General features: G+C 42.6%; 1 protein-coding gene across 2 annotated transcripts in view; it reads left to right on the forward strand.

Moving 5' to 3' along the window:
- LOC126291757 (eukaryotic translation initiation factor 5) overlaps positions 1-26,464 on the forward strand; it is a 107,773-nt gene that overhangs the window by 36,853 nt on the left and 44,456 nt on the right. Inside the window, exons 1-2 of one of the 2 annotated variants that reach the window (XM_049985439.1) lie at positions 13,956-14,176; positions 26,118-26,217. The exons of the other annotated variant lie outside the window; for it this stretch is intronic. The gene's annotated coding sequence lies outside the window, so the exon portion shown is untranslated. Of the gene's footprint in view, positions 1-13,955; positions 14,177-26,117; positions 26,218-26,464 lie in introns of those variants that run through there. 2 annotated transcript variants of the gene reach the window in all.

A 26,464-nucleotide genomic window follows, 5' to 3' on the forward strand; every position in this document is an offset into this window, starting at 1 on the left:
CAGTTGCATTAAAGCAATTTGTTTAAAGGGAACATACCGAGTGGATATGAGTTACTTGACATAGTTTTGAATGATGCGTCCGTTAACCACGAAAGCATTCGAATGATCAGTGTAAGAATGAGTTGATATGTTCGAATACAGTTTCATAATAGCCTGAACGGTCACATAAAGGTCATTTGCCTAAAGTCAAGGCTGCCATTTAAGGAGTCTATGAAGTTCTTGCTGCAAAACCCATATTTCACTGCTCGAAGAATTTCGGCCACAGGAATATTTCGATGGCCTATTTCTAATTCGTCGGTTTCGTCTTCAGACCTCAAGAAGTGACTGAGTAGTGGAACCGTGTCAGATGATTTAGTGGAGCCCCTGCTGCTGCTTTCTAAACTATCAGGTCAACAACGATTGTCTTCCTTGAGCGCTACCCTTTACAGGGCTTTCCCGCATTTCTTACATTTGTAGAATGTTACTTGAACAGATTGAAAAACTTGTGAAAGTGGAGGAAAATCTGAAGACGGAGTTGACTGTTCGCTAGGTTTGAGACGCAGGGCATCTGCTGCTGTGGGTTACATGGCGTCAAGACAGCAGTACACCTTTGTGACACGCAATAATAAACTCAGAAAATTGGAGGAAAAATGTTTACATAGTCTTTTGTTAAATTTAAAGTCGCGGTGTGCTCTACTCAGATCTGTACACAGAATTGATTCTGCACGTCATGCAGTTTCCTTAAATGAAATTATCAAGGCCGTAGACAGTAACAATATGTATTGAGTGTGAGCTTTCAGATAACCGGAGCCGGGATTTTTTCACCAACACACTGGTCACGAGACTCCCTGATAGACTCGCTTGCATACTTCGTGAGACACTGAAGTAGATGGCATAGGGTAGTTACTTTTTGCCAGTTACTAGGGGTTTTCCAGTTCCGTTGACGTTTGGAACGTGGGAGGAATACTGGACTCTCATTCGGGAGGACGACGGTTCAATCCCGCGTCCGGCCATCCTGATTTAAGTTTTCCGTGATTTCCCTAAATCACTCCAGGCAAAAGCCGGGATGGTTCCTCTGAAAGGGCACGGCCGACTTCCTTCCCTAATCTGAGACCGATGACCACGCTTCTGGTCTCCATCCCCAAGCAACCAACCAACATAGGAGGAATGACTGCTTAAAGGCATCTTTGTAATGTACTTAATATTTTATGGGAGCGGTGTGTAGGAGGTTGTGGCGTATTGCTAGATGCATCACCTAATGCTGGGCCGGCCGCGGTGGTCGTGCGGTTCTAGCGCTGCAGTCCAGAACCGCGGGACTGCTACGGTCGCAGGTTCGAATCCTACCTCGGGCATGGATGTGTGTGATGTCCTTAGGTTAGTTAGGTTTAAGTAGTTCTAAGTTCTAGAGGACTGATGACCTAAGATGTTAAGTCCTATAGTGCTCAGAGCCATTTGAACCTAATGCTGGTTGTTGAAACTTTTCAAGTAGACTTTCGCAGGATACTTGGCGCTTACCGATATTCAGTTTTTCTCCATCTTCGTGACGCCCTCCGATGAGTGAAATAAACCAGTAGCCGTTGGTGCCGCCCTTCAACATCCCCCTTTAGTCCTGTTTAGTATAGGTCCCACACAGCTCAGTAATATTCTAGTGTGTTTTATGAGCAGTCTCATCTGTATACTGCAGTTTTCTAGAAGCTTGCCAACGAACTACCTGCCTTATCTTCGTCTGAGCTACCTCCTACCTCCCCAGGATTGTTGTTTTTAGTATATTGCTGACTGAAGTTGTTCCTCATCGATGTTGTATTCATAGGATGCTGAGATTTAGTTTTGTGACTTTTAGGGAAAACACGGCACAAAATCAGTTGCTCTGAAAGATAACATGTTGAAATTTTATATTAAAAACTTATTCAATTCGTTGTCTTCAGTCCTGAGTCTGGTTTGATGCAGCTCTCCATGCTACTCTATACTGTGCAAGCTTCATCTCCCAGAACCCACTGCAACCCACATCCTTCTGAATCTGCGTAGTGTAGTCATCTCTTGGTCTCCCTCTATGATGTTTACCCTCCACGCTGCCCTCCAATACTAAATTGGTGATCCCTTTATGCCTACCAACCGATCCCTTCTTCTGGACAAGTTGTGCCACAAGCTGCTCTTCTCCCCAATTCTATTCAATACCTTCTCATTAGTTATGTGATCTACCCATCTAATCTTCAGCATTCTTGTGTAGCACCACATTTCGAAAGCTTCTATTCTCTTCTTGTCCAAACTATTTATCGTCCATGGTTCACTTCCATACATGGCTACACTCCATACAAATACTTTCAGAAACGACTTACTGACACTTAAATCTATATTCGATGTTAACAAATTTCTCTTCTTCAGAAACGCTTTCCTTGCCATTGCCAGTCTACATTTTATATCCACTCTACTTCGACCATCATCAGTTATTCTGCTCCCCAAATAGCAAAACTTCACTACTTTCAATTCAAAGGCCGAAAATATATGGCCTTTCCGCCGTAGGATGAAGACACGGCCTAAAACAGTACAGTGGTCGTCACTGTTTGCACATGAGCCAATACTGGCATTGTGGAACACAATTCAGGCCGTATGTCTGTGCCCCCAGGTACTGAGGGTTAAGCCGGCACCCATTCGGATTCTTCGTATCGACCGTTCTTTTTGAGATTGTTACGACCTGTCTGACTTTGGTGTTGTATGTGAGCGGATGATTAATGATTATAAATGCACGATTAATAACAATAATAGTGCTTTCTTATAAAAGCATTATGCAACAAGACACGACCACAAATCTTTAATAAAGAGTTGAAAGTAATTTCGTTCTACTCGTTAAATTTTATTACAGTAGCCTTAATTTCAGATTTCTTGCCACAAATATATACCCCATTGGAGGACAATAGTCTCTGTAATGCTCATTCTTCAATCTGTTACTTCTATTTGCAAATTCATGCCAGACCCTCTAAGCCCGCATAGGCCGCGCTAGTTTCCCTTCTATCACGAGATAGGCTACCAACTTTACTTAGCTCGCGGCCGAATTCACAGACGTCAATTAAAATTAAGCGCACCTTAAAATCTCCGCAAGCATTTGTTGTCGGTGTCGTCTTCAGTCCTAACACTGGTTTGCTGCAGCTCTCCATGCTACTCTATACTGTACGAGCCTCATCATCTGACTAACTACCGCAACCTACAACCTTCTGAAACTGCTTTCATCTCTCGGCCCTCCCTTTAAGATTTGTACCCCCTAACACACACACACACACACACACACACACACACACACACACACACACACACACACACACACAAAACCACTCCAATACTAAATTGGTGGTACCTTGGATGTCTTCTGTTATTGAGTCCTAAAACTGCATTTTTGGGAAGATCTTAACGTTGTTTTCGGATTGGATTGTTTGTCGTAGGCACGTATTATTACCAAATACGGTCTAGAAAACTTTAGGCTGGCCGCAATTTGACCACTACTTGTCTGGACAACCTCCCGAAGCCCGAATGTTTGCGAGGTGGCAGCTAGTGGAACCATTAGAGGAACACCAGTAACGTAGCTACCTCAATAAACGGAGTAGTTCAGTTTGTCGCAGTTTCATTTACTTAAACATGTGGCCATTGTCAGATCTTGTAAAATCTTTGACTCCTAGTTATGTACGTTGATGTTCATGATCTGATGACGCCTATATAACCGAAACCGGTTTAATCACAATGTGAGATGCTATTGTAAGCATTTTTCGTTCCGGAGGGTTTGGTAACTGTATTCTAGTGTGTTCTTTTATGCACTGTTAGCATTATGATCTAGTGTAGATCCCTTCAATCTTAGGTGCAGCAGCGTCCAGTGTTGCTGCATCGACAACAGGAGGGGACAGCAACGTGTGGCGCCGTCTGGTCGCATCCCTCTTATAGTGGTCGACCGCGGAAACACACTACAGTGAGGCGTAGAAATCGCTTATTCTGAAATTATTCGCTCGCAATTTTTTCGGAACCAATTCTGAAAAACGCCTGTTTCAGTGTGATGTCCATGGTTTTCGAAGGATTCAACTTGCCCTGGAAGTGATGAAATCGCTACACTATAAATTTTTTTTATCTATATAAGTGTGAAAATACCCTATGGCGACAAATTAGATGAATGTCGGCAGGGAGGCGTTGTCTTCCCCGTTGAGTGTTCATTCAGATCGGCCTGCCGTGTGGCCGTTCGAATTCTCACGAAGAAGAATGCTTCGACGTTTTCGGATGTTTTCCTGATTTCGTCGATAAACTGTGCCAAAAATTGGACATTCACCACGCAGTACTAAATGTTGTTCCATCCTCTAGAGCAATATTCGTGAAACAGTCACAGAAGAAACAAGTGGTGACTGCCTTGAAAGGGCTCCGCGGATGAACCAGTTTTCCTGGTTTCCATTCAGAACATCATAACTCTTGTTTGCTGCACACTTCTTGCATTTTCTGTCTTATTTCGAGCATTTCGTTACGCCAGTTGACAAAACGATTTCTAAGCTTCGGTAAAATGTGGCGAATTGCCAACAAATAGCTCTGTTAGATTTTCATACAAAATAGAATGCAGTGCGCAAGCTGCTCTATAATCTGATAAACTTGATAGTTGAAGTCCATTACTTCCGCTACAGTGTTGCCACATAGACTGCCGTCTTCGGTTATAAGCGATACACAAACACGGCGATTCACGTAGCAAATGCTGCTTACATGTAACGCTGAGCGGCCGCCGCGAGGTATGCCGGAAATGAGATTCTCTGTCGACAAGTGACTGAACTACGGCAGACGACGTGTATTGTAGCCCTGAGTTTAAACTGATGTCCTAAGCCAACCATAACCTAGTGAAGTGCAATGTATTCGAGAAAACGGCGGTCAACAATCTGCGGCAGAACTATTAATCACTACCGCTTTGTTCACAGCGAATAAATCTAAAGACAGAAACGTCGGTTTCAGCGCTAAAAGCAAACTAGAATTCCTCGCCATCGTTGGGTATCTGAAACTTTGCTCTCATGGGCTGCACTAGATGCCTCGTTAGCAATCGTTGAGCAGTCCGCGTGTGGTAGCAGGTTATAGGTGACACGAGCAGATTCCAAACGAAAAAGGAAAGATGGGAGGAAAAATACTATGTTGAAAATGACGCAGCAAAGAACTAGAAATAAAAAATGTATTTAAACCAATTAATTGAATAAAACTATCAAGCTCTGTTACGCTTAGAACCAAAAAAACTCGCTATGTGTGAGATACGAACCTACGACCGGTTAATAAGTTAACCTTGCGCTACGCTGCTCTCCAATACTAAATTGGTGGTCCCTTGATGCCTCAGAACATGTCCTACCAACCGATCCCTTCTAGTCAAGTTGTGCCACAAACTTCTCTTCTCCCCAACCTATTCAACACCTCATTAGTCTCCTGATAATGACGTCCTCTTGAGTAGTCCCCGCCCGGAGATCCGAACTTGTACGCAGAAGACCACTGAAGGGCAAGACATAATGTCGGATGCAATAAGTACACAACGGGAGCTGTGTAGGCAACGTCATTGCAGCCAACCAGTGAACACTTAAAGATGCGAAACTATGTTCTGAGCCAAGTAGAAACGTTAGACAGATCCTGTTTAGAATACGAACAGGTTGAGGGGGCCGCTTATGACGTCTTCAGCAACATCCCATTGGCCAGTAGACTTTGCTACTCCAGTAAGCAGTGGTTGGAGTCGTAGGAGGTTGAGAAGGCGGCAGGAGCGTGAGGAGCAGCGTTCCGTACGGTCACAGAGGACGGGCGCACGTCACGGACAGTGATAAGGCGGCGTTATCGCCTTGTTCTCGTAACTGCCCTCCTCGGTCAGCGGCAGAAACGCTAGAGCCAGCAGCTGTTAGAATGTGAAGGTGTCACTGTTAAATATCTAGGAGTATGCGTCCAGAGCGATTTGAAATGCAGAAATTATCGCCGGTGAAGCGGATGCTAGACGGAGATTCATTGGAAAAATCCTCAGGAAATGCAGGTGATAAAGAAAGGAAGTGGCTTAAAACACGCACTCCTAACAATATCTGAATATTAAACTTCTTGGCAGGTTAAAACTGTGTGCCGGGCCGAGACTCTAACTCGAGACCTTTGCCTTCCGCGAGCAAGTGCTCTACCAACTGAGCTACCCAAGCACGACTCACTCCCCGTCCTCACAGCTTTACTTCTGCCAGTACCTCGTCTCCTACCTGGAAACATCCCCCAGGCTGTGGCTAAGCCATGTCTCCGCAATATCCTTTGTTTGAGGAGTGCTAGTTCTGCAAGGTTCGCAGGAGAGCTTCTGTAAAGTTTGGAAGGTAGGAGACGAGGTACTGGCAGAAGTAAAGCTGTGAGGACGGGGCGTGAGTCGTGCTTGGGTGGCTGTTGGTAGAGCACTTGCCCGCAAAAGGCAAAGATCCCGAGTCTGAGTCTCGGCCGGGCACACAGTTTTAATCTGCCAGGAAGTTTCATATCAGCGCACACTCACCTGCAGAGTGAAAATCTGATTCTGGATGGAGCCTCTCTTGAAATTTCATCACGTCCAGTCTTTCTGGCTGCGTGAAGCAAGTATAGGTGGCACGTAGTAGTAGTCCGACTGTACTGGGGGTGTGTTACTTCATTTCGCCGTTATTCAAAGTGTTTCTGAAAATAATGAGCAAAAGCTAAGCAGTTTACATCAATTACATTTGTTTTCCTTCCCAGAGTTATTGGTTCAATTTTGTCATTTTTTTAGCTTAAGATTCCAGATCCTTAAATTTTTTTTTAGAACACAAACTATTATTATTTCTGAATTTGGGTTAATTTTAAGTACAACCAAGGCATTTTTTCTTTCTTTGGTTTCATCCCTTGCGTCACTAGGTCTATCAAAGAAAATCTTAGTACTTCCTATGGAATTTTGAATTTTTTAGCAAGTGGTTCTGGAAAGAGCAGGTGAGATGAGCTTCTGGAGTTTCATTGTTAAAATAACAGTGCAATTTACAGGCCATCTTTTAAGACATAAAGGACTCCTGAACACAATCGTAGAGGGATATGTCGAGGGAAAAAGACAGGAAGACCACGACTGAAGTACATGGATCAAATCGTGAAAGATGTGGGATGTAACACCTATAAAGAAATGAATAGAAAAGCTGAGACTCACAGAATGGAGACAAGCTGCCATTGTAGCTATTGCAAACCAATCCTTGGATTGACCACTACAGAAGAAGAATACACTGACTTCTTATCTTTCTCAAGATCACTTGTTATATGTAGATGTCGTTTTCTTAATACATACATGTGGCATGAACAGGAAACGAAAACAAAGTTCATTGTCCATCGCAGCGTGCAATCATGCCAAAATTACCCCACATTTATAAAATGTAACTAACAAACTATTAGTGATATTACTAAGTTCATTAGAATTGTGTGTTTGGTTACTGCATCAGATAGTTTCTCAACACTGCCTCTTCAACTAAAATTGTATGTCTTCATTTCTAGGAAAAATATTTCAGAATGGCACTATCACTGTGTCCAACACACATTATTTACAACATATTACAGCCACATGTGAAACGTAGAATGTGACTATATATAAATTTTGATTATAGGAAGATCAGATTACTATGAAAAATGATCATTTATACTCAAATTACACCAGCCGACTTTGTGTATTATCGAATCATTAGTTTAATAAGTCACGGTTGGAAATAACATGAATTTTCTGCAGCCTGCTGGAGCGATAGTTTGGGTTCCCGAGGATTGTACGATCATGCAAGGCCATGCCGAGACAGTAAGACGTTTCCTTAGAGAATTTACTAATAGAAGGCAAATATAAATTTACGTAATTATTACATTAAGAGAGAGAGAGAGAGAGAGAGAGAGAGAGAGAGAGAGAGAGAGAGAGAGAGAGAGAGGTTTTGGTAAAGTGGAATGGAATACAATCCCTCAAATTCTGGAGATAGAAGGAATAAACTGCAAGACACCGGATGATTATCTACAACTTGTACAGAAACCAGACTGCAGTTATAAGAATGGAAGGACATAAAATAGCAGTGGCCAGAAAGGAATGAGACAGTGTTGTAGTTTTCCTTCAGTGCATTGATAAGGTAGTAAAGGAGAACTTAGAAAAGGGAATTACGAGTTCATAGAGAAACATTAATTTACCGATGACATGAAACCATGTCAACTCTCAACTTGACATGAATTATATATTAAAAAGATATTGCAAAGGGAATATGAAAAAGTAACCAAAACTAGGCAACGCTGAGGGAGTTAGATTACAAAATGAGAGACTGAAGTAATGGAGTTCGCTGTTTGGACAACAAAATAATTAGCCATGGTCGAAGTACAGACGATGTAAAATGCAGATCGGAAATAGTAACAAAAGCACTTCCGAAAAACGTTTTCTTCAACGTCCAATATGAAGACTATTATCTGGAATGTTGCCTTACATGAAAATCAGTTAGACAATAAATCTATATTCGAACATAATTTTCGTAAGGAATGAGACTAAATATAAGTCAAAAGTTTGACATTGTAATAGTTAAATCATAGTCACAATACATAAAATTTTTCTTCAAATAAAAGGTTCCATTACCGGTTTCGACGATCTAAGTATTTTTCGAATGTAAAACAGTAGTTGGAGAACATATGATTTGGAATTATGTCCAGTACTGTAACCCTTAAAAATATTGTGACTATGGCTTCACTATTATAGTGTCAAACATTCCAGACAAGAAAAACATAATGTTAAAATTTGTCGCTAAAGAATTATGCTGAACATTAGATGGTTAGATCGCGATAGTACTGAAAAGGAACTAAACAGTTGTAGAAAATGTCTTTGCTATTGTGGTCTTCAGTCCGAAGAGCTGCATCAAACCATGATGCACCTCTCGCTGTTACTCTGTTCTGTGCAAGTACCTTCATCTCTGAATAACTACTGCAACCGGTATTCTTCTGTGTTGCATAATGTATTTCTCTTGGTCTCCCATTAAAATTTTAACCCCCTCCCCCGTATTAAATTGGTGAGCCCATGCTGTCTCGGAATGTCCTATCGGCCTATTCCTTGTTTTAGTCATATTGAGTCACAAATTTCTCCCTTATTCTCTTGAATAACACCTCATTAGGTGACCTAATCGTCAGTATTCTTCTGCAGTACCATGTTTCAGGTTTTTTCTCGTCTGAACTGTTCGTCGTCCATGTTTTACTTCCATAGATTGCTACGCTCCATACAAATACATTCAGAAAAGACTTCCACACACTTAGGTCTATATTCGATTTTAACAAATCTTTTACAAACGCTGTTCTTGCCATTGGCAGTCTTAAGTTTATAGCCCCTCTTCTTCTGCTATCATCAGTTATTTTACTACCTAAACACCCCAACTCATCTACCACTTTGTCTCGTTTCCTAATCTGATTCCCTCAGGATCGCCTGATTTAATTGGACTGCATTCATGTTCCTCTTATACCCAGTCTTAAAGACACTGTCCAGTCCGTTCGACTGCTCTTCAAAGTTCTTTGCTTTCTTACAAAATTAAAATGCTATTGGTGAACCTCAGAGGTTTATTTCGTCGACCTGAATCTTGCCCTTCTCAAAAAATTTCTTTGGTTTATTTAGCTACTTGCTCGATGTACAGGTTGGATAATATCAGGCAAAGGCTAAAACAATGTCTCACTCCCTTTTTCAACTATTGATTGCCTTGGCTCAACTCCATTCTTGTAAGTGCTGCCTGGTTTCTGTACAAGTTGTAAATAAACTTTCGCTCCGTGTATTTTCCTCTGGCTACCTTCAGAATTTCAAAAAGTATTCCAATCAACTTAAGTCTCGCGCGTACCCATATTTCTCTGGAATCCAAACTGGTCTTCACCGAAATCGGCTGCTTCAGTTTTCCATTCTTCTGTAAAGTAGTAGTTAGTATTAGGTAACCAGGACTTAATAAACTGATGGTTTGGTAATATGTACACCTATCAGCAGTCTCTTTGGGATTGGAATTTACATCCTTCTTGAAATATGGGGGTATTACGCCTCTCTCATATCTTGCACATCAGATGGAAGAGTTCCACGGCTGGCTCTCCCGTGGCTGCCAGTAGGTCTGATGGTATGTCTTTTCTCAGGGCCTTGTTTGGACTTAATTAAAACAGTAAATAAACACTATTGCAAGGAATAGTAAAAAAAGTAAGGGAAATGTGGAGTGTAAAAATTGTAGAGGGAGGCAAGGCTGCAGATTGCAGTAGTTCAGCAGAAATGAGGGGTTTACACAGGATAGATTAGCGTGGAGAGCTGCATCAAACTCTTTTTAGGACCGATAACGGCAGCTAAATTGGTCCGTATAGAGGGTTCTGCGGTTGGCTGTACTGTCTGGGAGGGCTCCTCACCTGGCAGTGGGAACTCTGTACTGAGGCATATTCTACTGCCCGTGTGTCGGTGCTGCCTTTCGGTAAACAGAGGAGTAGCGTCTTTTCCGATTAATCTCTGCCGTAACGTACGATACTTAATGAACTGTGTGTCACGTGTTTTGACAAGGTGGCTGACTGGATTAACAACCCAGCAGCTACTTAACACAGGACTGAGAGACAGCTGCAAACTGCTCCTTGTTTGTGGTTCTGGCACTTCATGCAGCTTCATGTGCGTATGTTACCTGCCAAACCCGATTTTAGGATGAACTAGTTTCGCCTAGGTCAAACTCGTTCATCTTGTTACCGATAGGATAAAACAGTTTCGGTTAGTTCGAATCAGTTTATCCTAGTTAGAATTTACACGTTTTAGGATAAACTGGAACGCCCTAGCCTGAACTAATTTCACCTAGTTGGTATCTTCTATAAGCTTTCCAAAGTAAATTGAATAAAGGAATATAAAGAAAATAGGTAATGATTCATTAAAGTGATGTATTAACTAATCAGTAATTTCACATGTATCACTAGATCCTTACATATATCCATCCACAGAAATCACCTTATCTGCAATATGCTTATTTACTTATTTTTGCAAGGTTTACTTCGGTTGCACTTAGAATTGCAGAGTACTTTGTTTTTCTAACAATTTCATTTGTATGTTGTACACTTTCTCATGCAACTTTATTTCACAATGCGTGCCCTGGTACAACTTTTCGTGGCTGCAGACCTTACATATTTCAATATCCTGCTTAATATCTCCCAAATCTAAAAACTTCTGAATGCAGACGTCGAAATCAGTTCTAAAAAATAGTTAAAACAAGTATTTTAATACTACAAAAATTATGGAAAATTTCAATAATTATACCTGCGCAATAATGTTTCCGAAGTACGCCATGTTTGGTGCCTTCTTCATAGAGGCTGCCATCAGTCTTTTCAAGTATTACCTCAATTCTGGTGGATGAGATTTGTCTTAAGCAGCTTTCATTCTTTTAGCTTTTTTTAAAAAAAATTCTGTTGCAGTTTTCCTAGCATGTGTAATGTCGCTTGTGTCAATTTTAACAATGTTATGTCTTCGTACTGTTCAGTATTGTCATCATCTTCGATTGCCTTCTTCAGGTCATCTTCATCCTGAATATCATTTGATTTCTGGAGGCAACGAGGAAGTGGGAAAGTTCTACTCTGGGTTCGATTCCGAATAATGCTTTGTAAGATGATTGTTTATGGCAAATGGGAGCTAGATGTTTCGTGAATTTGACATCTTAATCCTTCCGATCACTTCGTTGAATTGTTGTCCTTTAACCAAAAACTTATATTTTCTATGTCTTGGTTGGCACATTCAACAGAACCCTGACTTTGGCTGTGCCTTGGTAGTATATGCACAATTTCCAGTTTTGGCCAAAGTTTTGCGAGTTCACTTAGAACATAATTGACATTTCCTGTCATGAGATTGAAGAGTGCACGGCGCCCCTACAGTTAAGAATATGTCGTTCAAATGATAAGCTACTTCTTCAGCCCTCTTTGATGTTCGCGCACGAAGAACAAATTTTGTGAGATAAACTAAAATGAATTTTAAATTTCCGTCTGGTTGGCTTAGGAAATCAATCAGATCGACTTGGCATCTGCTGTTCATATCCGAATGGAAAATAGGCTTTGAAAGTAGCCTTTTTGCCTTTCGTTGACAAACATCACACATTGATAAATACAGGCATATTATTTCCTTTATGATATTGGTATATTTTTTTTGCTGTCTCAGCTAACATCCTATCGCGACCACCAGGGCCCACAGCAACATGGGCTGCCTCAATCACAGCATAAAGTTTATCAGCTTGGAACAAAGTATTTTATATTGCCTTCACACCGTGCAATGAGTTTTTTCACATCACCAATTTTCAAAACAGTAAATCGTTTCTTCTTTTTCGTAATGATTTTTTCAACTTTTCCGCGTCTTCTACTTGTTTAACTAAATCCGCATATTCGTCTACTGATAACACACTATAATGAGAAGATTGTTTTCCTCCAGAAAATTTTCTCTCCACAGCTTTAGAGTGGCTTGTCTATTACACGAAGGTCCATACATGATGAAACGCCTCACAATTATACTAAGATTATAATAAAATCTTTTAAAAGCAACCATTAACTTAACACGCGCAGCCGTCGATGAAAAACACTGTTGAAAACAAAGAACAGTGTTAGCGAAGAGCTGTTGAGAGGCGCGAGGGGCGAGCCAAAGATGATTTTGGAATTCCCCAATCGTACAGGCAGCGACATGGGTCCCGCTGACGTCAGACTAGGGAAAAATTACTGATAAAATAAAAAATCAGATTTTATGTTCCTTTCCCACGTCATGTTAATAAGAGTATTAACTGTTTGTTTTCATTTCTTTTTCCTGTAACTCTTTTCCAACGTGGAATCTGTGTGCAACTGCAATTCATTATTTTTGTCATGAGAGCCAAACATCTAAAAACGTCGATTTATCGCTCAGAACAAAAGACGAACTAATCTGTTTATATTGACAGTCCAGTGGTGTCAGAAGAGCCATTTTCGTTATGTAGATTTTTGAGTGACAATCACCATATAAACATTTAAAACATAAAATCTTGGTGCACTGTGCACTAAATAGCGTAGGTGAAGGTGTGAGAAGGAATTAAAAGTAAAACGAAATCCCAGCAAAATGAGGAATAAAAATAATGAATGAATGCAATAACATGGGCAACAATATAAAATCATAAAAGCGGAGAAATTTGATATATCAATAGATATCAATAATTAGTCACATTCACAAAGATCCCAAATGAAAAAAAATAATTGGAAAAATGAGCCATGGAAATAGTTCATACGCTGATTAAAATGTCGTATCAAAGTAATAGACATAAGTCATTTAAACAAGTTACTTGAATAAAAATAACATTTTTGTTGATACTATTATAGAATAGTTTCGATGCACCTAAGTATATTCGAATCAATAACCTTTTGTGTTAGAACTCCGTTAACCGTCAAGCTACGGCAGTTGTCAGAATAACATTACTAATCGAAAGTTCTAGTGCATCACGCGAAATTCCACAATACTTTTTCCTCGATTATTCGCAAAAGAGGGCCCACAAGAGTGAGTGAATGGGGCAGAGTGCAGGGTGTGATAACTGCGACCTTAGCCTGCATCACCGTATGTATGTTTCCAAAAGTCCATCCTACCGCTGGGGACCTGTTAGTTGAAGAAAATTGGAGGAACGACCAACGACACGCCCTCACAGATACCCTACCGCCAGTGCCTTCTAAACTTAACGGTAGTTCTTCTGCTTATCTTGCAGGAAGGATATTTCGGGGGAGTGACGTAGCCAGAGCGTGGCTGATTTTAGTTTGTCAGACAATCTAATTGTTCGGATACCGCAGGGATAGTTTCCTCTCACCACACACAAAGAATAGGCCGGGAGTGACTTATATTTGCTCGAAGCACCTTCCACTACACAATGAATAGTAGACGGATTGTGTGCCTTTTGGGTTGACGCAGCATTTCGGGAAACAGCGTTTAAGGCAATTGCGGAGCGTGGGCGTTAGCGACGTTTCCAGACCGTCGACCGTGCTGCCCCCTGGGCTGGCACCCCATTGGCCGGGCGACGGTCGATGGATCGATAGCTCGCTCGCTGGGCAGGCCTCCCCGGGGGTTGCGGCCAGTGGCTCGGCGGAGGGCAGTGGCGGCAGGAGTGGAGTGGCGGCCTGCAGCGAGTCAGTCAGCAGTCAGCGGCACCACCACCGTCCGTCCGTTCGGCCGGCGCGGGAGCGAGGTTATGTGTGGCGACCAAGGCTGCGGCTTTGGATGTAGCAGGTTGGCTGGCGCCCGGTAGCCGCAGGTGCCGCCCCGGCTGCGCTCACTGCTGCTCCTTCCTCAGTTAGCGCGGAGGCAATCTGATGTATTCGCTATGAAACGTGCCGGTTCTTGTAAAGGCGAAATCCTCCGTGTGTCTAGAGTAGCACGCTATCCGCGGCCGATCTGTTACAAGAAAAGCTAGCGAGCGGACCGTCCGACTTCTTTACTTATATCTGGTTTACACTTTACCTAATGCCCATTGCGTAGTACATATGCACTTACGGGTTTCTTAATGACAGATAACGCAGTGGGGTAGTGCAAAATGATGGTCTGTAATAATGCTGCTAAGAAGTAAAGGTGCTAATCGAACTTAGCAACAAGTTGAAATATTCCAAGAGCCATTGCTTCACCAGAATATCAAATTGTGAAATACCGATTTCGCTGGCGAAAGTTAAACTGGTAGCTCGTGTGGATCCTGCAGTCTCGGCGTACAATGAAGTTTCCACTTGCTGTCTGCGGATAAGTTTGTTTCTCAGTAGCTCGCTCTCAGCATTTTCATAAATGCTTGACTTATCTCGCTAGTTACGTAGCTTACCTATTACCACGTGTCGTCAACCAACATCATTTGAAGGAAGTAAATACATGTCTCTATTGTATATTTCATTCCATTCTAATTAATTTAACCGGTAGGTGAATAAGCATTTTAATATGTCGTTCTTTTGCTCACAGTAAGAGGGCATCGTCAGTAACGTCACTGGGAAATTTACAAAATTGAAGCATTTCTTTTAAGCCACTGCCATAGTAGTGCACACCGTGTCATTTAATTTTTGCCGTAGTTTTTGGATATCATTGTTACTATAAAAACTGTGAGGTATTATAGTAAACTGTGAATCCATATCAGAAGTTGGTAGGAGCCTTGATAAAAATGGTAGAAACGTAATTAGTAGTATTATACGGGCTTTTTGTAATATCAGCTTATTTATTTCTCGGCGTTTCTGATGAGATTCCCCACATCTGAAGGTTTCTTTTCGTGGGGCACGATGGAATTGTACCGTTTCCTTCGTGAGAGGTAAGTGCCAGTTTTTATGCACTGAGAACCCCTGTAAGAGTTTCTCGTAGCGTCTGTGTGCTGGTAGGAACCACTACGACCTTTGAACTAGGCACACGAACCGTTTGTACTGTCTTCTCCAGCTGTTGCTAGAAGTCTACATCTCGGCGGTATCTCGATAACTTCCCGCAATCGCTGTACAATTCTGCTCGTGGAAGTCAGGAAAAGGGTGTCGCTGCTGAGATGGTGTCGCTGCTGAGATGGTTTCGTTGGTCGTGCTAAGACTGCCATCTAGTCGCGGAGCTGCCCGGTAAGGCGTCCGGTGTCCAGTGGCGGGCACGTCCCCATTGATCTACGCGCGCAGCAACTCCCTCCCACGCGCTGGCCGCGTGCAATCAATACTGGCACTGGCGCCGGCAGCGCCAGCATGTCTCCACTGGCGCCACAAGAGGCAGGTCTGTACAATCAGTTGTCTAACCTTGTGTAACGTTGCATTCGCGAGCTGCTCTGGCGAGGTCCATGAGCCATTTTGTTCAACTTTGAACTGTATCTGTTTCTTCCTCCATGTTTTCGTTTTGCTGCTGTTCTTTTGGCACGTACACCGAGTCTGTCAATAGCTTCGCACCCGATTTTCTGCAAATCCTCCACGATTTTCCTTATCCCCGTCGTGAGAGGTATGAATGGTATTGAACCATCAGTTTGTTACTGTTGCAGAATACAATCAACTTTTGCAAAAAGAGATTTGTACCAGATCGGGGAAGGTGCGTTTCAGGAGAACTCCCGAGGCAGTAGATTACACTGGCAGCAAATGTCTTGAAATAGGCACCTAATATCGTGTGGGGTCGCCTCTGGCCCTGCGGACTGCAGTGAGACGCCGTGGAAGGATGTCGAAGAGTCCGTGGTACTCCTCTAGAAGCAGCTGCCATCAAATAGTTCGCAAAGTGGCAACCAATTCTGGGGTGTTCTTGGGTGCCACATCCATGGTACGGGGCCTGTGTTCCAGATATGCTTGACAGGGTTAAAATCTGTGCTCCAGGGCGGCCATTTCAGTCTTTGGACCTCCACTGCATGTTCCTGGAACCATTCCCGGACGACGTTTAGCGATTTGGTGGCCCATTATCGTCTTCGAATTCCGCAGAACCGTCGGGGTGATAGAAGGGCGATAATGGGTGGAGATGTTTCCCAAGCAGGTCAACATACCGCGGTCTATTCAAACTCCCTCCCAGAACTAGGGGCCCAATCCGTCCCAGGAAAATGTATCCCAGACATGAGACCACAGCCTTCTTGACGTGGGATCCATCAATCCGTGTGGTCTGCGCCAAACACAGTGCCTCCCATTGCCGTGGTGCAATTGAAATCGTGATTTGGTGCGACAGTATCACGTCATTTGTTCCAGTGTCCACCCACTGGTGATTTGCGACAAATGCAAGCCATTGTGCCTGGTTTCGCCGGGTTGACAGTGGCACACTTGTACGGCGTCGACCCCCATACACCGTGGAAAGCATGTTTCTTCGGATTATCCACTGGGACACATGTCGCCCTTCACGGCTGGACGGCCCATAATCTGTTGTGGACTGACACCCTCATGCAGCCATTCGCGACTCCTCGGACAAGGTTGAACATGTGAAGCCGAACTTCTGCATCACTGCCGAAATCGAAATTCCCATCTGTCTGGCATCGTCCACCGTACCCCGTTCGAAGGGCGTCAGCACACGACGACTTTGTGCGTTGGACAAATCATTTGCGCAATCACTTCTCAGAAGGTCTTTTATATAGCTTTGGCTGGTATAGTAGCAGTGTGGTGCACATACGACTCGCATGTGCCATGTGTGTCCCACTATCCTGAGACATTTGCTAATTCATTGCACGCCGAATCTTAGACGTGATAAACGCAAGCTCCATATTTTTAGCATTGTAGAGTTAGAGAAAGCTCCTGAGACGTCCAAATTGTGCAGTTTTCGAGGATAAAATACAAGAAGCAAAACATTTGCAACTTGTCCAGAAACCAGGATTACGACATGTCTAAAGACATCAAACACGGAGTGAGATATCATTCGATCTGAACGTTGAGCATTTTAGCGAAATGGACAGTCTCGACAATTAAGATTAACTCAATAATTGTAAAACTCGATTAATGGAATGTAGTCGAAGTAAATCAGGCTATGATCGAATTAGTTTATGCGAGGCAGTAAAAGTAATAGTTGAGCTTTATTTGGGCAGCAAAGTAACTGTTCGGAGTAAAAAGAGTAAAAAATGCAATCTGACAGTAACAACAAATTTAAAAAAGAAATTAAGATGTAAATTTACGTGCTATGTAGCTTTCTACGGAAGTGAAATGTGGTCCAGGAAAGTTGAAACAAGAAAATATATATAAAATTTAGAGCAACAGAAGAATGCAGAGTAGGTTGATAGATTGTATAATTCTTCAAGATAAACTCAATGAGTTGGGGAGAAGTGATTAAGCTCAACTCCAGTAAAACAAGCGATTCATTTACAGGGCACAATCTGAGGCATAAAGTAATGGTCAGTTTTGGTAATCAAAGGTGCAGTGAGGATAAATTTTAGAGGGAGACAAAGGCTTGAATACAGTAATTAGGATCAAATATATGTAGTACTTTGCACTACTCTAAGCAACGGTATCACTTTTACCTTACGAATGCAGTACTTCATATGACCACGAAAGCGTTCTAACTTCTCAACCAGTGAAAAACTTCACGCAGAGTTTGTGTCCTGACAGTTTTTAAACGCTCTCTAACTCTAAAAAAAGTCCCCAGCCAGTTCATGAGCTGCCATGTGTAAAACAATGGCAATGTTACACCCCATTAGCGCAGTGTGCCTGTCATTTGTCAAAACGTAAAACGCGACCGCCGTAGCAACTGCTGTACGCAGTATCATCACTGCTGGGGGAGGGAAGGGGAACAACAGTTGGTGGAGAAAAGGCACTCTGAACTCACGTCGCGAGACGCACTACATAGCGTGGTCTTTGGGTATAGAGATATGAATCTCCCATGGGAAACCACATACACCCCATCCCAGCCTCCCCAAATTAAACTTCGCGATGGAAATGTCTCCATTATCCGGATTTTGGAATGGTGTTCTCAATTCCATTCCTATCAGCCACCCAATTTAATAAAAAAGTTATCCATCCATGGAGCTACGAATTAGGACATTTTTATACCCTTTTCTATTAATTTAAATGCGTAGCCCACACCAGAATTAATGCTTCTCATTCACCATTTTTCTTAGAGACAGAATGTTTTCAAAATTGCTTGCTGGTATAGCATTCATCTCGACAATAATGGCGTTCATAATTTACAAGTAGCATACCTGTACTCATTCCCATTTGAAAGAAAGTGTCATTACGGTTCTCGTCTTCTGAGTGAAGGACGTGAATCAGTTTAACGGAAAACATTGCAGCTCAGATTTTATGAATAGATTGCATAACATAGAACCTATCCACTGACTCTTGACACTTGCTGTTGTAAACACAAATGTTGAGTCTGTTTCATCATTACGGAATTAACGGCGATAAAAGGTGGTTTCATTAAAGACGAAAGTAAAATTAGTAATCGGGTTCGTTTAAAATTTGACTGCAGGGAAGTGAAGGAATAGAAACTTTTTTGCGACTTAGGTGTCAGTTGATTTGCGCATAGAGGGGATAGTTGAATACTAGGAATTTAAATTAAAAAAAGGGGGGGGGGAGACTGTGAAATGCCAAGGGACTTACGTATGGAATGCCTGGCTAAATGTTCCATGGCAATGGTCGCAGTTGTCAGGCTTGTGGGAACAGATATCGTTCCAATCACGAGATGTTTGTGTTGTCCATTGAGGTCGCTGATAGCGAAACTGTTGAACGACTTAAGTCCATCATAATCATCGCCTTATAGCTCTACAGTAACCGTCGTACGCCCAAAAATGTTCGAATTAAAATCTCCACTTAGTCACTTTAATGTAATTCGGAGTTAAAAAGTTTAATAGTACCATTGTTTCATGAATACCTAAATATCCCCCAGTATCTTGTAACCTTTACAATCAACTTTCCATTAATTTCTGCTTCTACAGCGCAAGCTCTGGCGACGGACTGCTCCGATCCCGCTATCGGGTGAAACCATTGAAGTGGGTAGATGGCGCACGCCCATAAACGCTTTTGGGAGCGACAACTGTTCGCTGGAGGCCGGGAGTGCACACAAACCAGCCAGTACGAGACCTCTGATACGATAAGCCTTTGCTAAGCAAGTGCGAACTGTCTGAAAGGCACAGACAAATAACATTAAAGACTAAAAAAAAAGAAATAACAGACCAAAAAATACTTATAAAAAGGCTGTTACGAAAATTTAGTTAACAGCTGACCTGGATGTCTGAAATTGCTAAAACAGTAACTCTTAAAACGGTATCCAGATAACATCGTTTTGGAACATGACAGATAGCAAGATGCTCTGAGATTGTTTCCCTCGTGATATTGATTTGCAAACTTTTGAGACTGAAAAAGAGTTGCCATTTTTTATTTACACGATGTTTCGACATCTTTCCTTCTTCTGTCTTTTGCTAATAACTAAAGTCCAAACAGAGAACTGGTCCGATAATCCAGAAGCCCGTATTTCTTTAGCGGACACAGCGGACCTTTGTCGAACGTCTTCAGGAAGTAAAGAAACTAAAACATCAAACTGGGCTTTGGCTTCAGTTGCCTTGTGGATCTCGTGGACGAACAAAGCGAGAAGTGTTTCACAGGATCCTTCGTTGCGAAATCACTGATTCCTTCCATGATTTTGCGTCAAAAATACGTCGTTATGGCGAGCTTTAAAAATCTCTAACTTCTGCGATGGGTTGTCAGCGGTATAGCCTTGTAGGTGTCAGATTAATCCATAGGAACAAGCTCGTAGTAATGTTAAGTGCATTACGCAAACTGAAGAGGGGTGAAAACCCAAAACGCGACTTGGTGTGAATGCAGCTACAGTGTACAAAAAGGTTGCTGCTCCTGGTTTCCATCCTGCAGCGTTCCACTCAAAACACTTGATTCGCAACCCCTTCATTCTGCAGTGACTTCTTTCGAAACGCCTATGTTGACCCTCGTGCGTGGACCGCAGAGCACGCGCGACTGGGAAACCTGCTCGTAACTTGTGACGCTCATATTTAACTTCTGCAGATCGCTGCTAACAGGTGTTAGTTCTTTAGCATACTCCACACACCTGTCTTAAATATTCCCAATGTGCGATGTTAGTTGGTTATCCTGCAGTCACTTACCTATCTCGATATGTCATTTTGACTGTCAAAATACCAAGTGAAAATAGAACTCGGCTGTGAACGAAAAAAAAACTTGGGTTAACTAGGCGTTCCTTCGTTCACGTTGCTGGATTTTTGAAAAACTGGAAGCTGTTTTATTACCTACGCTAAAAGTTCTCCAAAGGAGCAACGAAAGATGTCAGTCTGGTGAATTCATATTTTGGTACAGGCACCACATTGTCCCATTCTCGCAACGTGTTACACAGTATATGGTCAGTGGAAGTGTTGAATGCCACGGTGCATAAAGGCAAGTGTGGAGCGACTTTGAAGCAGTTAGTGGGCGGTCTGGCGCAATCGATATACGGCCTTGACGTATACGGTGAGAATAGCTCATCTGCTGCCCAGGCCGAAGCTTCAGATTCTCTCATCTGTGTGCAGACCTTTCATATACTGTACTGAATTGCTTTGTTTTGCAAATATAGATTTTTCAGACTTCCTTGTCAATAGTAGCGTTCGGGGCAGAGTTGTCATATTTTTCGCGATATTTCTACAGCTTCGCTAGCTTCCGGTCTGTTGAGCTCAATTTCGAATGCCTGTTGTCTGGACTCTGACCACACATTTTTTTTCCGTAACCTGAGGCGTCTTCAGTCTGCTGTCGTGCCTGAGCCGGGCTGAGGTTGGAGGGTTGCTGTTCAAAAAAATTGATGTTGGTATTGGTTATTGCTGGAAGTCATACGTATTCACCTCTATTAAATGGGCTGTGTAAGACCATACACTGGATATTGCAGAGGTTGTTACAGTATCGTTCGCCGTCTACCGTCACTCAATCTCCATGCTTCTCTACTCGTCCTCCAGTTGTCTTTTGTTTATGCAGGGTTCTGTGGGTGAGGAGAATTCTAGGAAGGACTGAAATGCGGAACTGGACTTTGAAGTTTTGTTAGCATCGATAGTCTCACATGGTCATACCATTGTTTTCCCTATCCTCTAGATCCGTGTTGTATCTTTTTCTATCGTTAACTTGATTTCTTGGTTTGACACTCTGTGAACAGTAAAGTATGTATACCTTCACGTCATTGTCCAGTTTAGAACACTATCAAAGTTCATTTTGAATAAGTCGGAGGATAGTAACCAATCTTGTCACAACTGATAATTTCAACCTATGATTGGAATGTTGCTGTGACACTGTTTCGTTAAGAGCGAGATTCTGGGTGTAGGTATCCTTTTTGGTGTTGATACGAATTTTTCCGAGCTGTTGTTAAGTGTTAATAAATTGGTATTTTACGGTGATAATGGGTAGGCATACTCAGTTCTGTACTCCTAGTTTTTAGCTGTAAGCACCCAAATTTGGGCCATACTTGATTGAGAGAACGAATACATTGAAAATGTTTGTCTTGATTTTGACGCTGTTATTATTGACACAAATTTCCTGTTGGCCAAATGTATACCGATATGCTTTATTTGGGGTATATTTTGTATCTCACCCCCAACGTATTTTAGATTGGCTTTCCAGGGTATGCTACCATTTGTAATTTGGAATCTTATCAAGACCATACTGGTTCCAAAGCGGAGGATGACAAAGGCGAAAATAGTGTATTAATCGAGCAAACAAACCTGACACTCGGCGCGCTGGCTGATGGGAGCAGCTGTAAATGAGAAATGTCATCGCATTCGTTCCTATCAGCCACCACGCCGAGTGTCAGCTTTGTTTGCGCGTACAATACTTTTGTTTTCGTAAATTGGATTTGAGAGATTGACTGAAAGTTGAAACGTCCATGCGAACACCAAAATATGTGACTGCGGGATGGAAAAATCAACAGAAACCCTAAAGATGAATGGGAAGTGGAGCTGATGGGATACCTGTTTCGATTTGCATGTTGTTGTTGTTGCGGTCTTCAGTTCTGAGACTGGTTTGAAGCAGCTCTCCATGCTAATCTATCCTGTGCAAGCTCCTTCATCTCCCAGTACCTACTGCAACCTACATCCTTCTGAATCTGCTTAGTGTACTCTACGATTTTTACCCTCCACGCTGCCCTCCAATACCAAATTGGTGATCCCTTGATGCCTCAGAACATGTCCTACCAACAGATCCCTTCTTCTGGTCAAGTTGTGCCACAAACTTCTCTTCTCCCCAATCCGATTCAATACTTCCTCATTAGTTATGTGATCTACCCATCTAATCTTCAGCATTCTTGTGTAGCACCACATTCCGAAAGCTTCTATTCTCTTCTTGTCCAAACTATTTATCGTCCATGTTTCACTTCCATACATGGCTACACTCCATACAAATACTTCCAGAAATGACTTCCTGACACTTAAATCTATACTCGATGTTAGCAAATGTTTCTTCTTCAGAAACGCTTTCCTTGCAATTGCCAGTCTACATTTTATATCCTCTCTACTTCGACCATAACAGTTATTTTGCTCCCCAAATAGCAAAACTCCATTACTGCTTTAAGTGTCTCATTTCCTAATCTAATTCCCTCAGCATCACCCGACTAAATTCGACTACATTCCATTATCCTCGTTTTGCTTTTGTTGGTGTTAATGTTATATCCTCCTTTCAAGACACTGTCCATTCCATTCAACTGCTCTTGCAAGTCCTTTGCTGTCTCTGACAGAATTACAATGTCATCGGCAAACCTCGGAGTTTTTCTTCTCCTTGGATTTTAATACCTACTCCGAATTTTTCTTTTGTTTTTCTTTACTGCTTGCTCAATATACAGATTGAATAACATCGGGGAGAGGCTACAGCCCTGTCTTACTCCTTTCCCGACCACTGCTTCCCTTTCATGTCCCTCTACGCTTATAACTGCCATCTGGTTTCTGTACAAATTGTAAATAGCCTTTCGCTCCCTGTATTTTACCCGTGCCACCTTTAGAATTTGAAAGAGAGTATTCCAGTCAACATTGTCAAAAGTTTTGTCCAAGTCTACAAATGCTAGAAACGTAGGTTTGCCTTTCCTTAATCTTTCTTCTAAGATAAGTCGTAGGGTCAGTATTGCCTCACGTGTTCCAGTGTTTCTACGGAATCCAAACTGATCTTTCTACTAGTTTTTCCATTCGTCTGTAAAGAATTCGTGTTAGTATTTTGCAGCTGTGTCTTATTAAACTGATTGTTCGGTAATTTTCACATCTGTTAACAGCTGCTTTCTTTGGGATTGGAATTATTATATTCTTCTTGAAGTCTGAGGGTATTTCGGCTGTTTCATACATCTTGCTCACCAGATGGTAGAGTTTTGTCAGGACTGACTCTCCCAAGGCCGTCAGTAGTTCCAATGGAATGTTGTCTACTCCTGGGGCCTTGTTTCGACTCTTTCAGTGCTCTGTCAAACTCTTCATGCAATATCATATCTCCCATTTCATCCACATCCACATCCTCTTCCATTTCCATAATATTTGTCCTCAAGTGCATCGTCCTTGTATATACCCTCTACATACTCCTTCCACCTTTCTGCTTACCCTTCTTTGCTTAGAACTGGGTTTTCATCTGAGCTCTTGATGTTCATAAAAGTGACTCTAAGCCACTACATCCTGACATTTATCTAGCCATCCCTGCTTATCCATTTTGCACCTCCTGTCGATCTCATTTTTGAGACGTTTGTATTCCTTTTTGTCTGCTTCATTTACTGCATTTTTATATTTTCTCCTTTCATCAATTAAATTCAGTATTTCTTCTGTTACCCAAGGGTTTCTACTAGCCCTCGTCCTTTTACCTACTTGATCCTCTGCTGCCTTCACTACTTCATCCCTCAAAGCTACCCATTCTTCTTCTACTGTATTTCTATCCCCCATTCCTGTCAATTGTTTACTTATGCTCTCCCTGAAACTCTGTGCAACCTCTGGTTTAGTCAGTTTATCCAGGTCCCATCTCCTTAAATTCCCACCTTTTTGCAGTTTCTTCAGTTTTAATCTACAGGTCATAACCAATAGATTGTGGTCAGTGTCCACATCTGCCCCTGGAAATGTCTTACAATTTAAAACCTGGTTCCTAAATCTGTCTTACCATTATATAATCTGATACCTTTTAGTATCTCCAGGGTTCTTCCATGTATACAACCTTCTCTCATGACACTTAAACCCAATGTTAGCTATGATTAAGTTGTGCTCTGTTCAAAATTTTACCAGGCGGCATCCTCTTTAATTTCTTAGCCCCAATCCATATTCACCTAGTATGTTTCCTTCTCTCCCTTTTCCTACACTCGAATTCCACTCACCCATGACTATTATATTTTCGTCTGCCTTCACTATCTGAATAATTTCTAGTAATGATTGATTACAGTATTTAACTTTTGCAATTACAAAGATTTGCTGCAAGCAATTTTAAGTACAATCAATTCAAAGTCTGTGCTAAATAGATAGAATGAGCGAAGTTACTCGCCGCGCAGTCTAGGGCGCCTTGTTCGTGCGTCCTCCCCCTCCCTCCCCCACCACCACCACCACCACGTCCCCTGTCGGAGGTTCGAGCCCTCCCTTAGGCATCGGGCATGGGTGTTTGTGTGTTGTCCAGTTGTAGATTGTGTCGTTTAGGCTTGGAAACCGATGACAGCAGTTTGGTCTTATAAGACGTTACCACAAATTTACGAAGTGACTAAGAGTTGAGGCTACCATAGAACTGGGCCGTCACTAGTCGGTCGCGGCGCTTACGTCCTCTTCACATAGGGGCCGCTGCTGTCGAGTTAAGTCGTCCTGCAGGGCGGTCCGGTCAGTGTCGTTGGCTGACGTATTCTCACAGCCATCTCTTATCGTTCCCGACTTGCGTGCCGTTGCTAGACTTCACGCCATAACAAGAACGTAGCTCCCTTTATACCAGCAATCTTGGCGCTCGCTCCTGGAGCGAAGTATACCAAGAGATACAAAAATTCTCATAAATCCCGTTTCGAAAGAGGACCGTCGGACTTACTACTATGAACCTGTGTACATCATTGACGTTGCCTTCTTTTCAACGCGTGTTATGTTCGTATGTCATGCGATCATGCAACAAAATTGTCCCCTGTAAGAATCCTTACGTATTTCGTAAACAGCGATCGTGTAAAGACCGAGGTTGTTCCGTTTTGTCAGACCCCACAAAGGTAGATTATGGTGGTTAAAGCTGATGTCCGTCGATTTCCAAAAGAAGGTAGAGACAGACCGCGATGCCGCCTAGTATCCGACCAGAGTGAGTGCATAGGCAAATACAACGCACCCCTCTCTCTCTCTCTCTCGCATCATCATGGATGTACTGTTATGTATGGATTAGTAGCAACGCTGGAAAACTTAAGTAAACAGTAGGAAGACCTGGAAGGATAAACACTTTTTGGGCGTTCCAGTTGACCCACACCATAAGCAAATGTATTGTATTGCAGATTAATCAGGGATTCTTCAATAAATCGCGTTCCTGTACAGTTATTGAGTAGCTCATACTTTACTATGGTGCAGTGTTCGAAAGTTAATGTGTATATACCGTTGTCGTGATCTTCTAAACGTTTCATGCTACTACTGAGTTTCATGATGCAAAGCAATCATGTTCCGCCGTCACATATCAGGAAGAGACCTTAAATAACGAGCCGTCGCCCTGTTCGGTTTTATGTACTTCCCGCTGTGGGCGGCAGCACAGCAGTGAGCGCAGAGCAGCATTTGCCTAGCTGGGGCGGCCGATGTTTTCTTGTTGGTAGTGAGTGCGTGCTCGGTTTTTTTACTGAATGTGTTGGGCAGGCATCACGGACGAGACGAGGCTCCAGGGAGCGTCACCGGCGAGGCGCGGCTGCGCAAGCGGCGCCGCGGGCCCCAGCGCGCCGTCCTATGCGGACACCAGGTGAGCGGGACAGGGGTCTGGGTCCGTAGTCTGGTCAAATGGGGCACCAGCGCTTGCGCTTGTTCCGCCTCCTGCCGCCTGGCCGCGCTGCTGCCGCCTGGCCGCGCCAGCGATCTCATTCGCGTCGTCCGACACCCAAAATACTTCATTCTATAGTGACTTCGTAAATTCCGTTTGTCGTGGAGAAAGTGGAGAACCCTCTTTGAAATTCGAGCGCTATCAGGCATATAATAAGACTAAGACGTCA

Source organism: Schistocerca gregaria, chromosome 9 (genome assembly GCF_023897955.1).
Source record: "Schistocerca gregaria isolate iqSchGreg1 chromosome 9, iqSchGreg1.2, whole genome shotgun sequence".
NCBI classification, from domain to species: Eukaryota; Metazoa; Arthropoda; class Insecta; order Orthoptera; family Acrididae; genus Schistocerca; species Schistocerca gregaria.